The sequence below is a fragment of the Mobula hypostoma genome, chromosome 2 (genome assembly GCF_963921235.1).
Source record: "Mobula hypostoma chromosome 2, sMobHyp1.1, whole genome shotgun sequence".
Classification (NCBI taxonomy): domain Eukaryota; kingdom Metazoa; phylum Chordata; class Chondrichthyes; order Myliobatiformes; family Myliobatidae; genus Mobula; species Mobula hypostoma.
This window is the reverse complement of record NC_086098.1, coordinates 27,901,929-27,918,074: the sequence shown is the minus strand read 5'-3', so window position 1 is coordinate 27,918,074 and position 16,146 is coordinate 27,901,929.

The following is a 16,146-nucleotide window of genomic DNA, read 5'->3' as shown; positions in this document are numbered from 1 at the left end:
GTTTGAGGATAGAGGGGAAGCCTTTTAGGACCGAGATTAGGAAAAACTTCTTCACACAGAGAGTGGTGAATCTGTGGAATTCTCTGCCACAGGAAACTGTTGAGGCCAGTTCATTTGCTATGTTTAAGAGGGAGTTAGATATGGCCCTTGTGGCTACAGGGATCAGGGGGTATGGAGGGAAGGCTGGGGCGGGGTTCTGAGTTGGATGATCAGTCATGATCATAATAAATGGCGGTGCAGGCTCGAAGGGCTGAATGGCCTACTCCTGCACCTATTTTCTATGTTTCTATGTTTCTATGTTTATACACAAACAACAGGAATTCTGCAGATGCTGGAAATTCAAGCAACATACATCAAAGTTGCTAGTGAAGGCAGCAGGCCAAGCAGCATCTATAGGAAGAGGCGCAGTCGACGTTTCAGGCCGAGACCCTTCGTCAGGACTAACTGAAGGAAGAGTGAGTAAGGGATTTGAAAGCTGGAGGGGGAGGGGGAGATGCAAAATGATAGGAGAAGACAGGAGGGGGAGGGATAGAGCCGAGAGCTGGACAGGTGATAGGCAAAAGGAGATACGAGAGGATCATGGGACAGGAGGTCCGGGAAGAAAGACAAGGTGGGGGGGGTGACCCAGAGGATGGGCAAGAGGTATATTCAGAGGGACAGAGGGAGAAAAAGGAGAGTGAGAGAAAGAATGTGTGCATAAAAATGAGTAACAGATGGGGTACGAGGGGGAGGTGGGGCCTTAGCGGAAGTTAGAGAAATCAATGTTCATGCCATCCGGTTGGAGGCTACCCAGACGGAATATAAGGTGTTGTTCCTCCAACCTGAGTGTGGCTTCATCTTTACAGTAGAGGAGGCCGTGGATAGACATGTCAGAATGGGAATGGGATGTGGAATTAAAATGTGTGGCCACTGGAAGATCCTGCTTTCTCTGGCGGACAGAGCGCAGATGTTCAGCAAAGCGGTCTCCCAGTCTGCGTCGGGTCTCACCAATATATAAAAGGCCACATCGGGAGCACCGGACGCAGTATATCACCCCAGTCGACTCACAGGTGAAGTGATGCCTCACCTGGAAGGACTGTTTGGGGCTCTGAATGGTGGTAAGGGAGGAAGTGTAAGGGCATGTGTAGTACTTGTTCTGCTTACACGGATAAGTGCCAGGAGGGAGATCAGTGGGGAGGGATGGGGGGGTACGAATGGACAAGGGAGTTGTGTAGGGAGCGATCCCTGCGGAATGCAGAGAGAGGGGGGGAGGGAAAGATGTGCTTAGTGGTGGGATCCTTTATACATTCTGGTTTTGTTTTCCCCGGCCTACCATGAAGTAATACGTTCTATTGCAGTTGTGGAACATATTCTGCAATCCAGAAATGGTGGCAGATGTAGAGAGGAACTCCATAAATTTAATTGCTGTACTGTGCAGAAGCCTTGGGCACACACACACATATATATATAGGGTGCCTTAGAATATTACACAGTACTCGGAAAGCGAGTTTGTAAATCCGGTGGGAGCAAAGGAGTTTGGGAATGGCGAGGGGTGAAGCACCACGGGAGGGGTATGGATCAGGTGGTAGAAAAGGAATGCCAGGGAAGGGGGGTGGGTGGGTAGGGTGAAGACACACCCAGCCACGAGTACCAGGCAAGGTCATTTGACTCCAAACAATTGGTTTATTGATCATTACAGAATGTCTCTCTGGTGCTTCCTGCTACCATGCTCTCCCTTCCCCTTTTCCCAAACATAATTCACCTCCCCCTGCCCCCATCCCAGTTTCAGTCTGCACAGGAGACCCATATCAGAATCAGGCTTATCATCAATCAAACATATCATGAAATTGTTTTTTATGTAGCAGCAGTACAGTACAATACATAAAATTACTACAGTACTGTGCAGAAGTCTTAGGCACTCCAGCTATCTATATGTGCCTAAGACTTTTGCACAGAACTGTATCTGTGTATGTAGAGTTAATGAGTTTTTATCTTTGTGTGAGAAGACTACCAACCTGCTCTCATTCTTTGACATTCCTCGCAGCAGGTATAACTCCAAAGTGCTGCAGTTCACCGCCGTCCCACCCTTCTGGGGTTTCCAGCAACAGCAGCAAAATGGACGAACAACAGGCCCCCGGCCCTGTCCCTCTCTTCCCAAAGAGATGGGGAAGGGGATGGGCCTAGCTGTTGGTTTGTGGCATTGTCAGTGTAGGCATAGTCACTGTATTTCTCCCTAATGGAATGGAAGCTTAATCCAAGCTGGCACTCGGGGTACAACAAAATGATCACAGCTCTGTGTCAGTCTGCTTGATTTTGTTTTGCACAATAGCATCAGTCTAATGACATTAATGCTCTCGTCTCATACACTTCATTCTGATATATTGTCATGAGATACAAATCCCAATTACTTCAAATGCAGTCAAAAGTACTCCCATGAGATTAATAAATAGAAACTCAGTTGCTTTACTTGTACAGCCTTTGGCATTTCAGAGCCTTCTCCTAACCTTGCAATAAATAATCTGAGCAAAATGCGACTGAAAGAAAAGCAGAAATAACTCTATTTTGTCTCTTACTCTAATTCCTAGATTTTGTTTTATTTTTGAAATTTTGCAAAAGAATATTTCTGAATTCCAAGCTGAGAACAAGACATTAAACATCAGCACTCAAATTCAAGGTTTCTTTAAGCTGCATCAGCTAAAGATGTGAGAAATGAATAATTTTCTCTGTGGAAAACTTAATAAATAATGTACTTTAAGTTAAAAATCTATTTTGGCTTCATACACATGTGAGATGGTTTGAAAGGGGTCTTTAAAAATTCATGACTAATGAATATCTTCCCCATGCAAGCATGTGAAAATGTGTTTCCTTCTCTTTCTTCGATCAAGCTATGCTTTCAATCTTAGATACCTATGCTTTTTATCTGGAGTCAATACTGAATCATGACTTTCCATTGAGAGTTGTAACAAATAAATAAGACAGCAATCTGCTCTAAGTGTACCAGTAGGGCTCCTGTGAGATTACAGCTGGTTAATTTGCACCCCAACTTCTGCACTTCAGAACCTTCCTGTGACCCAGTATAAATGATTTATGCAGACTTCTGCGTGATCAGGAAGATAATGTGACTTGACATTTAAAAGCCTGTGTCTGAACACAAATTGCCCATTGACACAAGAGATGATGCATCTGAATTCTAGGAGTAATGAATATAACTAAAAAAGAGCTGGTGGAATTACAGTAAAGCATGAAACTGGACCCTGCAATATGTATAAAATATGAGCACGGAGTTCCCCAAAGAAATACCAAACCAGAAGAAACAGAAGCATATTTGCAGAGGATGGACGGAACAACTCATGCCATTTGTTGAAAGAATTTATTGGGCTAATACTGTTTCTGCATTTTTTTAACAAGCTGCCATTTAAAAAAAAATCATCATCATCGTGTGCTGCATCGTGTGACGTTGGCGATCATGGTCTTAGCATGGCAAATTTTTCTGCTGAATGGTTTGCCATTGCTTTTTTCTGGCCAGTGTCTTTACAAGACAGGTGACCCCAGCCATTACCAATGCTCTTCAGAGATTGTCTGCCTGGTGTCAGTGGTCGCATAACCGGGACCTGTGGTATGGACCAGCTGCTCATACGACCATCCACCTGCTCCCATGGCTTCACGAGACCCTGATTTGGGGGGGTGGGTGGGGGGCTAAGCAGGCGCTACACCTTGCCCAAGGGTGACCTAAAGACTAGTGGAGGGGAAGGAGCATCTTAACCTCCTTCGGTAGAGACATATCTCCACCCTGTCACCCACAGGTTTTGAAATGAAGGGCATTACAAGACTAAATTAAAAAGATGAGCTAGCAGGACACTGTCTTGAAATTTGGACACTAACAGCGATAGTTAGCTGACTTTGTTGATTCTGCTGTCTCATTACCAGGGTCAGCAATTATTCCATGCTAGGTTCGTTAGTGTCGTAATTAGCAATTACTGCTGAAATACAAGTAAATGAAGTGGAAGGCAGAAGCTCTAAATTGCTGTACATTATACAAGCTGTATAATGTACAAGCTGGTAGAGATATATGCATATATATATTTAAATTGCTGGATATAAAAAATTATCTGGTTTCAAATTTCAAAGTAAATTTATTACCAAAGTACATATATGTCACCATATACAACCCTGAGGTTCATTTTCTTGTGGGCAAGATCAATAAATCCGTAATAGAATAATAACCATAATAGAATCAATGAAAGACCACGTCAACTGGGCATAGAACTAGTGTGCAAAAGACAACAAACTGTGCAAATACTAAAAGAAAATAAATAAATAAATAAATAAATAAGTGATAAATCTGAGATGAAGAGTCCTTAAAAATGAGTCCATGGGTTGTGGGAACCTTTCGGTGATGAAGCATTAGTATGATTTCACTCTTCTCAGATGCTTCTCTATTTCAAAAATTCAAGGAATCATAGAATCATATCGCACAAGAAAACATAGAAACATAGAAAACCTACAGCACAATACAGGCCCTTCGGCCCACAATACTGTGTTGAACATGTACTTATGATTATGATTATGAGGACACACAGTCCCCTTTTATTGTCATTTAGTAATGCATGCATTAAGAAATGATAAAAATGTTTTTCCAGCATGATATCATGAAAACACATGACAAACCGACTTAAAAAGTAACAAAAACCACATAATTATAACATATAGTTACAACAGTGCAAAGCAATACTGTAATTTCATAAGAACAGACCATGGCACAGTAAAAGTCTCAGAGTCTCTCAAAGTCCCATCATCTCACGCAGACGGTAAACCCCCAGCGCCGCCAACTTGCCGATTCAGCATCCCGGAAGCATCCGACCACAGTCCGACTCCGAGTCCGTCCGAAAAACTCCGAGCCTCCAACCACTTATTCGACACTGAGCACTAAGCACCATCTCTGCCGAGCATTTCAACCCCGGCCCCGGCAGCAGGCGATACGCAAAGCCAAGGATTTGGGGCCTACATCTCCAGAGATTCTCGATCACACAGTAGCAATGGCAGCAAAGCAGGCATTTCAGAAGTTACTCCAGATGTTCCTCTGCGCTTCACGGCTGTCCCTATCAAATCCAGATTGTGCACGGCAACCCTAGTTGCACGTATCGATATTCATTCGGAACGGCCAGCGCGCTGCGTTGCGGCGCCATCTTCACCTCCCTCTTTTTCTTTACTTTAGAAATTACCTAGGGTTACACATAGCCCTCTGTTTTTCTAAGCTCCATGTACTTATCCAGGAATCTCTTAAAAGACCCCATCGTACCCGCCTCCACCACTGTTGCCGGCAGCCCATTCCACACACTCACCACTCTCTGTGTAAAAAACTTACCCCTGACATCTCCTCTGTATCTACTTCCAAGCACCTTAAACCTGTGCCCTCTCGTGTTAGTCACTTCGGCCCTGGGAAAAAGCCTCTGACAGATCACACGATCAACGCCTCTCATTATATACACCTTTATCAGGTCACCTCTCATTCTCCGTCGCTCCAAGGAGAAAAGGCTGAGTTCACTCTACAAATTCAGCCAATCTGGGGCCATCCTTTTTACTTTAGCTCTGCATTACAGGCAACATTTGGTTACTCCCTTTGCATTCCTTGACAATTGCTGCCGCATTCTTCCATGGCTACCAGAGCTAGAAACAGTACTCATGTAAGTCTATGCAAAGACTAGGAATTCTGCAGCTGCTGGAAATTCAAGCAACACACATCAAAGTTGCTGGTGAACGCAGCAGGCCAGGCAGCATCTCTAGGAAGAGGTACAGTCGACGTTTCAGGCCGAGACCCTTCGTCAGGACTAACTGAAGGAAGAGCTTCAGTTAGTCCTGACGAAGGGTCTCGGCCTGAAACGTCGACTGTGCCTCTTCCTAGAGATGCTGCCTGGCCTGCTGCGTTCACCAGCAACTTTGATGTGTGTCATGTAAGTTATCCACTGTTTGGTACAGCTGCAATGGTACACTGAATTTCATGGGATGCTACAAAAATGATGCAATCTATAACATTCCTAGATGGTCCAAAAGTTATGTCTATTGTAAAGTTTCAATGGGCAAACACACACAGGACAATGCACAAATTTGATTACTATATTTTACTTCCCAGTCATAAGAACATACAGATCGGGGGTTCCCAACCTCATTAAGCAAAGGGTCCAGAGACCCCAGGTTGGGAACCCGGGCTTTAGATAGATGGCATTTAGTTTGGAAGGAGCAGAATAACTAAGTATGTTGTAGCTAGTTAATGCTTCCATTTCCATTTTGGCTCCCAGTGGTTTCCTTGGTTAGAAATGTCCTTTAATTTGATTATTCTAAACATGAGAAATCTGCAGATGCTGGAAATCCAAAGCAACACACACAAAATGTTTATTCTAGTTCAAAATCAAAATGCTTGATTATTCTAGCTCAGTTCTAAATAAAGCGCATTGGTATTTGAAAATGACAATACAACCCTTGATAGAAAAAAAACTCCTGCATAATGCCCTTGATTAAAATTTTTAAAATATACATTACTCAATGAGTACAAAAATAATGCAGTAGTCATAAACTAGTACATGATACGTAAACAGACAAAATGTTCCATTTTGTGTGTGTTACTCTGGATTTCCAGCATCTGCAGAATCTCTTGTTTACATGATACATAAATTCTGGGCATCCAACTACACAGCAATCCAGTTAGTAGCTCTGGCACTAAAGCTGACTGAGAAGTAAAGTTTAAAGAGCCAACCAAAGGAAGTGTTAACGTTTTAAAGGGGTGCAAGAGGCTGAATACACAAGATTATTTGCACTGCTCTCTGTAGAGTAGAGCTACCAGGACTTGATATTTCAATCCCTATGTTAAGTCGGCACTCTCGATGTTGGCAGTGGGCTTGGAGTGGTGACAAGGAGGGAGGGTAGGTACGTCATTGGGGTCATCAGGTGGGCACCCTCCTTCTTTGATGTTTCATTGATAAGCCCACGACATCTCCAGAGGGCTCAACGGTGTTATCTGGCGTCCCAGATACACCCCACTCAGTTCCATACCCCCCTGTCTTCATCTTGCAGCCCAGGTGTTGTCATTCCTTTTAATCCAAAACCAGTTACTGCCTTCTTCTGTTGCATTTGACAAGGACTTGATTGCTTGTTGGAGGGAGTGACCTCTCACCCCCATCTTCTTCACTAGACTGGTCGTGGATGTAGCAACAAATCCCCTGCATCCCACTTCTACAGGAAAAATCTTGGTCTTCCAGCCATTCTGGGCAGCTTCAGTTGCTAGTTCAGAGTCTTTTTCCTCTCTTAAGCTTCTTTGACACCATCTTCCCATGAATACTTTCAATTCCACAACATATGCCAGCTTGGCTGTTGTGGACCACAAGACCATGTCTAGCCGGAGTGTTGTAGCTGCAATGTCTGGGGGAAACACAAGCTTTTTTTCCAAGTCCACGTCCATTTTCCAATCCTGAGCAACCAGCAGAATGTTTACTGAATTAACTTAAGTTTATAGATGACCCATTCCTGTCAATGGCCAGTGCAAAAAATGCTGTTGTAAACCAATTGAGACATAAAAGACCTCAGAATTATTTTGTTTATTTCATACAATGGATGATTTAGATGTCTCTATTATAAACTTTGCAGTAATTAAGTCCTTGATCTGTCGGCTGTCTGCAGGTAGATGGACTTAGCACCCTGATCTGCGTTCTATGCCTACTTTGACCACCAGAACAGGGAGGAACCATCGTACACCCCCATGTCTCCCAATGATCCTTAGGTCTCAGTATCTGAAGATGACGTGTGGGCTGCCTTCAAGAGAATGAATCCAAGGAAAGCATCCAGCCCCTTGAACGAGTACAACCCATCCCTTGAGACCTGTACAAGAGGGAAGGGTTGTACTTGAATCTGAGGGGGACCAATATTCCTTCAGGCAGGTTTACTAGAGCTGTTGGGAGTGGTTTAAACTAATATGGCAGGGGGATGGGAACTGAGTATGATAGAGCTGAGGATGAGCCCGCAGGTTCACAAGTAGATGATGGATGTTACATGAATGGAAAGAAGGATGAGCCAATGATTGGGTACAAATGCAGACAGAGTAAAGAGTTAAATTTTACCACAGAGGCAAAATTCAAAATGGCACAGAATGCAGGACTGAAGGTTCTGTAATTAAATACGTGTAGCATTTGGAACAAGGTGGACAAACTCGTGGCGCAATTACAGATTGGTTGGTATGACGATGTGGGCATCACTGAGTCGTAGCTGAAAGAAGGCCATGGTTGGGAGCTTAACATCAGAGGATATACTTTATACTCTGCCTGTATAAGGACAGGCAGAAAGGTATAGGCTCTATTGGTAAGGGATGGAATTACGTCTTTAGAAAGAGGTGACTTAGGGTTAGAGAATGTTGAATCTTTGTGGGTGGAATTAAGAAATTGCAAGGGGGTAAAAACCATTATGGGAATCATATATAGGCCTCCAAATAGTAGCCAGGATGTAGGGCTGAGTTTCCAAAGGAAGCTGGAAAGGAATGCAATAAGGGTAATGTGACAACTGTAATGGGGGACTTCAGTATGCAAGGGGATTGGGAAAATCAGCTTGGTACTGGATCGCAAGAGAGGGAATTTATTGAATGCCTACTGCTAACCCTCAAAAGTCAAAGTAAATTTATTATCAAAATACATATATGTCACCATATACAACTTCCAGATTCATTTTCTTGCAGGCATTTACAGGAAAATAAAGAAAACTAATAAAATTCTGAAAATTTATACACAACTACAGAGTGATAAGCAACCAATGTGCAAAAGACAAACTGCAAATACAAAAAATAAATTATCCTGACAACGTGAGCTGTAAAGAGTCCTTCCAAGTGAGTCTGTAGGTTTTGCAATCTGTTCAGAGTTGAGGTGAGTGAAGTTACTCATGCCATTTCAAAAGTTGTAGAGTAATAAATGTTCCTGAAGCTGGTGGTGTGGGACCTAAGATTCCTGAACCTCTTGTGGTGACAAGAGAGCATGGCCTGGATGGTGGAGATGTTTGATAATGGGTGCTGTTTTCCTGTGGCAGCACACTAGCTCAATGGTGGGGAAGGCTTTACCTGTGATGTATCTGTAGACTTTTTTTTCCTGAGCATTAGTTTTTCCATACCAGGCTGTGATCTATAAAAGTCTGTCAAAGTTTTAGGTGACATGCCAAACTTCTGGGAAAGTAGAGGTGCTGTCGCATTGGTACAAGCACAGTCTGTAGATTTGTCCTGTTTTATGCCATCGATTCCATGGTTCTATGTGCAAACATGCCAACCACATCACTTTGAAATATGTGCTATATTGACAAATTCCAGTGTTTACCCAGACACATCAAATCCCTGCCAGCACCATCAAATACCATGGGATGGATCTGATACTTTTCATAGCTCGAGTATTTGTCCAGTATAACAGTAAGATTGTGATTGTAAAACTGAGAAGACTGCTCACCGATTTGCTATTTAATCACCAGTGCACTGGAGGACTGTCACGTCACTGAAATGGTATGGGGCTGACATTTAGTTACCATGTCAGCTTTGACCTTTTAGTGTTGTATGGGGAACGGGCAATGATAGAAATTTAATAAAAGCGTATTCCTACATAAACCTTTATAATAAATAGAGGTGCAGAGCCTGTTGAAGGGTACTTCCATATTGTGAATAAACAATGCACAGCTTTCTAATTTTCTATGTACTTCTGTCACGTTCTACTCATTTCGAAAATGAACAAATACAACTGCGACTCAGGAAAATGAAGAAGTACACCTTGTTGTTTGGTCAGACATAAAGGGCATGGTGGGCTGTCACCTTTTCCTGCACTAAGCTCTCAGTAATGCAATGGAAATGCGAATGCGCTTTCTCCATTATGACTAGCATAATAGAAGACAAATTGAACAAGAAATTAATGCAATCTTCCCCATAATAAATTCTACACGAGCATGCAAATTTTTTAACAGAAGCAAATTCTTAGTTGATGATAACCTTCTGTGGCACCATCTCTTCCCACTATCATTTATTACTGTATCAGTTACACCATACTGCAGGCTATCTATTTCACTACTAAGTAGTACAGACTTCTGAAGTCTCTGACTATACAAAGACAATAGTGTAATTTCAGACAAGAGAAAATCTGCAGATGCTAAAAATCAAAGTAATACACACAAGATACTGGAGGAACTCAGCAGGTCAGATAGCAACTATGGAAAAGAGTAAACAGTCGACGTTTCAGACCGAGACCCTTCATCAGGTCCCGAAACTCTGTTTACTCTTTTCATAGATACTGCCTGGCCTGCTGAGTTCCTCCAGCATTTTGTGTCTATTAGTGTAATTTCAGGACCAGTATTCTGCTCAGTGCCTGACATCCAGTGCATGAGAAACTTTATCCAGTCAAAGTTTTAAATGTGAAGTAATTTTCTTCAAGATTAGGCCTTCTTATACAAATAAAGCACCTGAACAGTGTTCCAGATACTATGTTGCTATACCATTAGGAGATTTTTTTTCACATCCAATTTTTGCTCTTAAATTGTCAGATTTATTTGGACTTGCTCTGACTTGCTCATGTATTTCCTTTTGTTAGTGTAAAATAGTCAAATGACACTTTGATATTAAGGGCAGTTACTTTCACTTCTCTAATATTCAACTTCTAATTAGAGATCATATCGATCAGTTTTTTTTTGGTGGTCCTACTGGCCTGGCAGCTTGGTGAAGGCTGATGAAGTCTTCAAGGAAAGAACAATTATCTCCCTCACTGTTTCCTTCCATATGGAAATTGTTAACAGGAGAGATGGGCGATACAGTAGCACAGCGACCTGGGTTCAGTTACGCCACTGCCTTTAAGGAGTTTGTACATCCTCTCCATGACCACTTGGGTTTCCTCTGGGTGCTCTAGTCTCACATTTCAAATGTACACATGGCAGTAGGTTAATTAGTCACTTAGGTGTAACTGGACGGTGCAGTCTTGTTGGCCAGAAGGGCCTGTGACTGTACTGTATATCTAACTAACTAACTATTATGGGCATCCGTTAGTCTCGTGAGACCATGGATTTGCGCCTTGGAAGGTTTCCAGGGCCCAGGCCTGGGCAAGGTTGTATGAAAGACCGGCAGTTGCCCATGCAGCAAGTCTCCCCTCTCCACGCCACCGATGCTGTCCAAGGGAGAGGCAATAGGACCCATACAGCTTGGCACCGGTGTCGTCGCAGAGCAATGTGTGATTAAGTGCCTTGCTCAAGGACACAACACGCTACCTCAGCTGAGGCTCGAACTAGCGACCTTCAGATCACTAGACCAACGCCTTAACCACTTGGCCACGCGCCCACACAACTAACTAACTAACTAACTAAATAAATAAAAGACTGCAGATGTTGGAAATCCACACACAAAATGTTGGAGGAACTCAGTGGGTCAGGCAGCATCTATGGAAAGGAATAAAGCGTCAATGTTTTGGACTGAGAGCCTTCATCAGCATATATAACATTGTTGCAATGGTAATCATGCTTGGTACAAAAAGAACTGCGGGTTTGGATACTAAATGTATGTGTTTGGCTGGGGAGCCCATGGTCCAAACCTATCATCTATGGGATTACGGCTGAATGGCTCTTTCAGAATCTAGCCATTATAGAATGTTTATATTTGATGTGGTAATGGAAGGATTTTGCTTTAGCTCATTTGACACAGTACCGTCAGACTTAATAAAAATTGGAGTCCATGTTGAAAGATGCATTATGATTTTCTTTTCCAAAGTTGTTGGAGGTTATCATCGGAGCAATCAAGATCTTCTATCAATCATGTCATTGCTTGAAGTCTCCACAAAGAAATGTAAGAGTAGGAATAATGATGAACTCCAGTAGATTGTAAAACTCAGAAAATGAAAGACAGATCTCAGTTGGTATTCATTCCAGCAACTTCATTTTCATAAACTTTTAGATTCTCCACTGCTTGTCATGGATGACTCTCTTGCTTTTCAAGGGAAATAATGTAGAACCTTTTGATAGAGGTGAAGGTTTTGTTTATATAGTACATAGAGATAAAACATTGGCTTGATACTTCAGTAAGTTGTACACTACTACTACTGATACTACTGATCATGGTTAATCTGACCAAGACAGTGTGTACTCAAGTCACAACCATGCAAATAACTTCACCACATTGCCTGGTTTGATGCAAGTCATTTAATGCAACCCCATCGTCTTTAAGTTTGGTGCTTGCATATGCCATCTCTTAGTCTGTGGAGCATCCTTTGCTTTTAACTTAAAGTTACAGCATGCAATTTACAAAAAAAAACTGATGGCAAGCTTCCTGAATTTTTAAAAATTTACAAGAACTGAAGATTGGTTCTTGTTTGAATTAATTTCTGCTCTATTCATGTAATTCCAGAATATTCCCTAACAGTTCCACCATCATCCTTCTAAACTCCAGTGTTCTTAGCAACTTGAACAGCTTATTATTTTGAAATCAGGACAAGGTAGACTTCTTTCTCCCTCCTACCATGTCACAGCAAAGTAATGTTCTATATGTATGATATCATCAATTCATTAAACAGTTGAACTATTGGAAAAATCTAATGGAACAATTAAGGTCATTGTGACTTAGCCTCAGCAAATTTGTTAGGCAGAACAAAAGATCTTAAAAATGAAAATGAATTCAGTCTCAGTAAACATTTGGTGATAGTGCAGTGGTTGCCATGACACTATTATAGCTCAGAGAGCTGCGAATTTTGGAATTCAATTCCAGTGCCATCTGTATGTTTCTTCCATGACCATGTAGGTTTCCTCTGGGTACTCTGGTTTCCTCCCACAGTCCAAAGATGTGCTGGTTGGTCAGTAATTTGCTCATTGTAAGTTGGCCCATGATTAGGCTGGGTTTAAATAACACACATCAAAGTTTCTGGTGAACGCAGCAGGCCAGGCAGCATCTCTAGGAAGAGGTACAGTCAGCATTTCAGGCCAAGACCCCTCGTCAGTCCTGGGACTTTTCGGGACAGAAGGGCCTGTTCGTGCTTTATCACTAAATAATTAAATAAAGTGGAGGAACAACACCTTATATTCCGTCTGGATAGCCTCTGACCTGATGGCATGATATCAATTCCTCCTTCCGGTAAACACATGTTCCTCCTCCTTCATCTTTTTCTACTCCCCACTCTAACCTCTTCTCACCTGACTATTACTTAACCCCGCCTCCCTTCTCCTATGGTCCACTCTCCTATCAGATTCCTTCTTCTCCAGCCCTTGACTTTTTCCACCCACATGGCTTCACCTATCACTTTCCAGCTAGACTCCTTCCCCTTCCCCCCCCCACATTTTTATTCTGGCGCCTTTCCCCTTCCTTCACAGTCCTGAAGAAGGGCCTCAGCTCAAAACATTGACTATCAATTCATTTCTATAGATGCTGCCTGACCTGCTGAGTTCCTTCAGCATTTTGTGCGTGTTGCCTTGAATTTCCAGCATCTGCAGACTTCCTCATGTTTACGAGTTAGTATTTCTTTCTTTCTTCTTTCAGTGGCAATGTCACAGGAGATGCAAAGCTAACTTTGAATTTCAGTAAGAAGTTCTCAGCTATATGTAGATTTTATCACATCATTTCAAGTGTTGCTACTTATATGGTAATTCAATAACTTTCTGAGTATGAAGACATTATGAATGAATATATTCTGCAAAGACTGGGAATTTAACTGTGTTTGGTAGATCGCATAAATCTTCTCATGCTTAGATCACCATGTACCTGCTGCAGGTAATTAAGAGTAAGTGCAAACGTCGACCTTTCTGAAACTAATTTTCTAACACGAGTCCAGAAACTCCAAATTTTACAGGGATCAGTTATATGGCTGGATTGTTTTGTTTCAGAATTCAGTATACGGAGAGCTAGCAGTGTGGGAGGAGCATTTGAAAGACAGAGCAAAGAATTTCATAATGCTTGAGTAGGAGGAATTTCAATTTTTATTATACATTCTGACTGGTTCATAGATATAACATTAGCAGAAAGAAAATTATTTCAATATCACTTCAGAAAAATATCCCAATCTTTTGATTTATGTTTTGAATAATTCAAATTTGGTTTCCATCACTTGGAATTCTGAAGATTTGCCATTGCCTTGAAGTTGAATCTTGGGATTCTGGAAGACATGACTTTGAACAGAAGGCACTAAAACATTGGCCTATATTTTGCAATTAACAGCAATGCTCACATTGTGGCCTTTGTGATTGGACTTTCTTGTACCACTTGCTTTCAGACAAGCTTTAGAGGGTCTCTAAGCAAGTGTTCAATCTGAAATAATTTACTTGGCAACTTTGACCATTTACACTTCGAAAATGATTCCTTTCAGAACTTAGATGTTCTTAATGATAATTACTTGGACATGTCCGAGCCTTGAAAAATTTTGGAAAGATGTATTTCAAACTTTCTCTTTACTCTTCAATGTTAGTTTTAAGCCCAATCCTTTGACTGCCATGGTTGGTATTGTTGAGGACAGTGCTACAAAACTGAAGCCATCTAATTTGCGGGTATTGGCCTTTATGTCTCTTATGGCCAGGAGGGTGATCTTAATCAAGTGGAAGGAGGCTCAATGGCTATCCGATGTTATGCTGTGCCTTGATCTAGAGAAGATTCATAGTTTGATTTCTGATTCTAAACATGATTTTGTAATGTTATGGGGACCCTTTCTGAATTATTTTCATAATCTTTGAACTGTTATTAAAGTATGGATCTGAGCCATTATTATTATAACATCATATGGTAAGGTACTTTTCTTTTTTCTTCTTTTTTTTTTACCAACCAGGTCATTTTGGTATTGGGGGTAGATTTTTTTAAAATAAAATACAATTATTTTATTTTATTTCATTTCATAATTCAATCTTTTTTCTACATGATTGATTTGGAATATGGGATACTGTGATTATACTACTGTGATTTAAATGTAATGTAATTTGTATTATTTACTTGTATCCTTATGAATTTTGTATTTACACTCATGCAATTTATATAAATATGCATATCCTTACTCCAGAAACTGCATTCACATTCCTTTTTACTGTAACTGTTAGTGCTGGTGTTTTTAATCTCTCCCTCTCCCAGGATAGAGTGCCCTCCTGCTTTAAATTATCCACCATTATCCTGGTACCAAAAAAGACCAAAGTAACATGCCTGAATGACTTGCGTCCTGTCACACTCACCTCAGTAATAAGCAAATGCTTTGAGAGGCTGGTCAAGGATTATACCTGCAGCATGCTACCATCCAGACTGGACTTTCTGAGTATGAAGACATTATGAATGAATATATTCTGCAAAGACTGGGAATTTAACTGTGTTTGGTAGATCGCATAAATCTTCTCATGCTTAGATCACCATGTACCTGCTGCAGGTAATTAAGAGTAAGTGCAAACGTCGACCTTTCTGAAACTAATTTTCTAACACGAGTCCAGAAACTCCAAATTTTACAGGGATCAGTTATATGGCTGGATTGTTTTGTTTCAGAATTCAGTATACGGAGAGCTAGCAGTGTGGGAGGAGCATTTGAAAGACAGAGCAAAGAATTTCATAATGCTTGAGTAGGAGGAATTTCAATTTTTATTATACATTCTGACTGGTTCATAGATATAACATTAGCAGAAAGAAAATTATTTCAATATCACTTCAGAAAAATATCCCAATCTTTTGATTTATGTTTTGAATAATTCAAATTCGGTTTCCATCACTTGGAATTCTGAAGATTTGCCATTGCCTTGAAGTTGAATCTTGGGATTCTGGAAGACATGACTTTGAACAGAAGGCACTAAAACATTGGCCTATATTTTGCAATTAACAGCAATGCTCACATTGTGGCCTTTGTGATTGGACTTTCTTGTACCACTTGCTTTCAGACAAGCTTTAGAGGGTCTCTAAGCAAGTGTTCAATCTGAAATAATTTACTTGGCAACTTTGACCATTTACACTTCGAAAATGATTCCTTTCAGAACTTAGATGTTCTTAATGATAATTACTTGGACATGTCCGAGCCTTGAAAAATTTTGGAAAGATGTATTTCAAACTTTCTCTTTACTCTTCAATGTTAGTTTTAAGCCCAATCCTTTGACTGCCATGGTTGGTATTGTTGAGGACAGTGCTACAAAACTGAAGCCATCTAATTTGCGGGTATTGGCCTTTATGTCTCTTATGGCCAG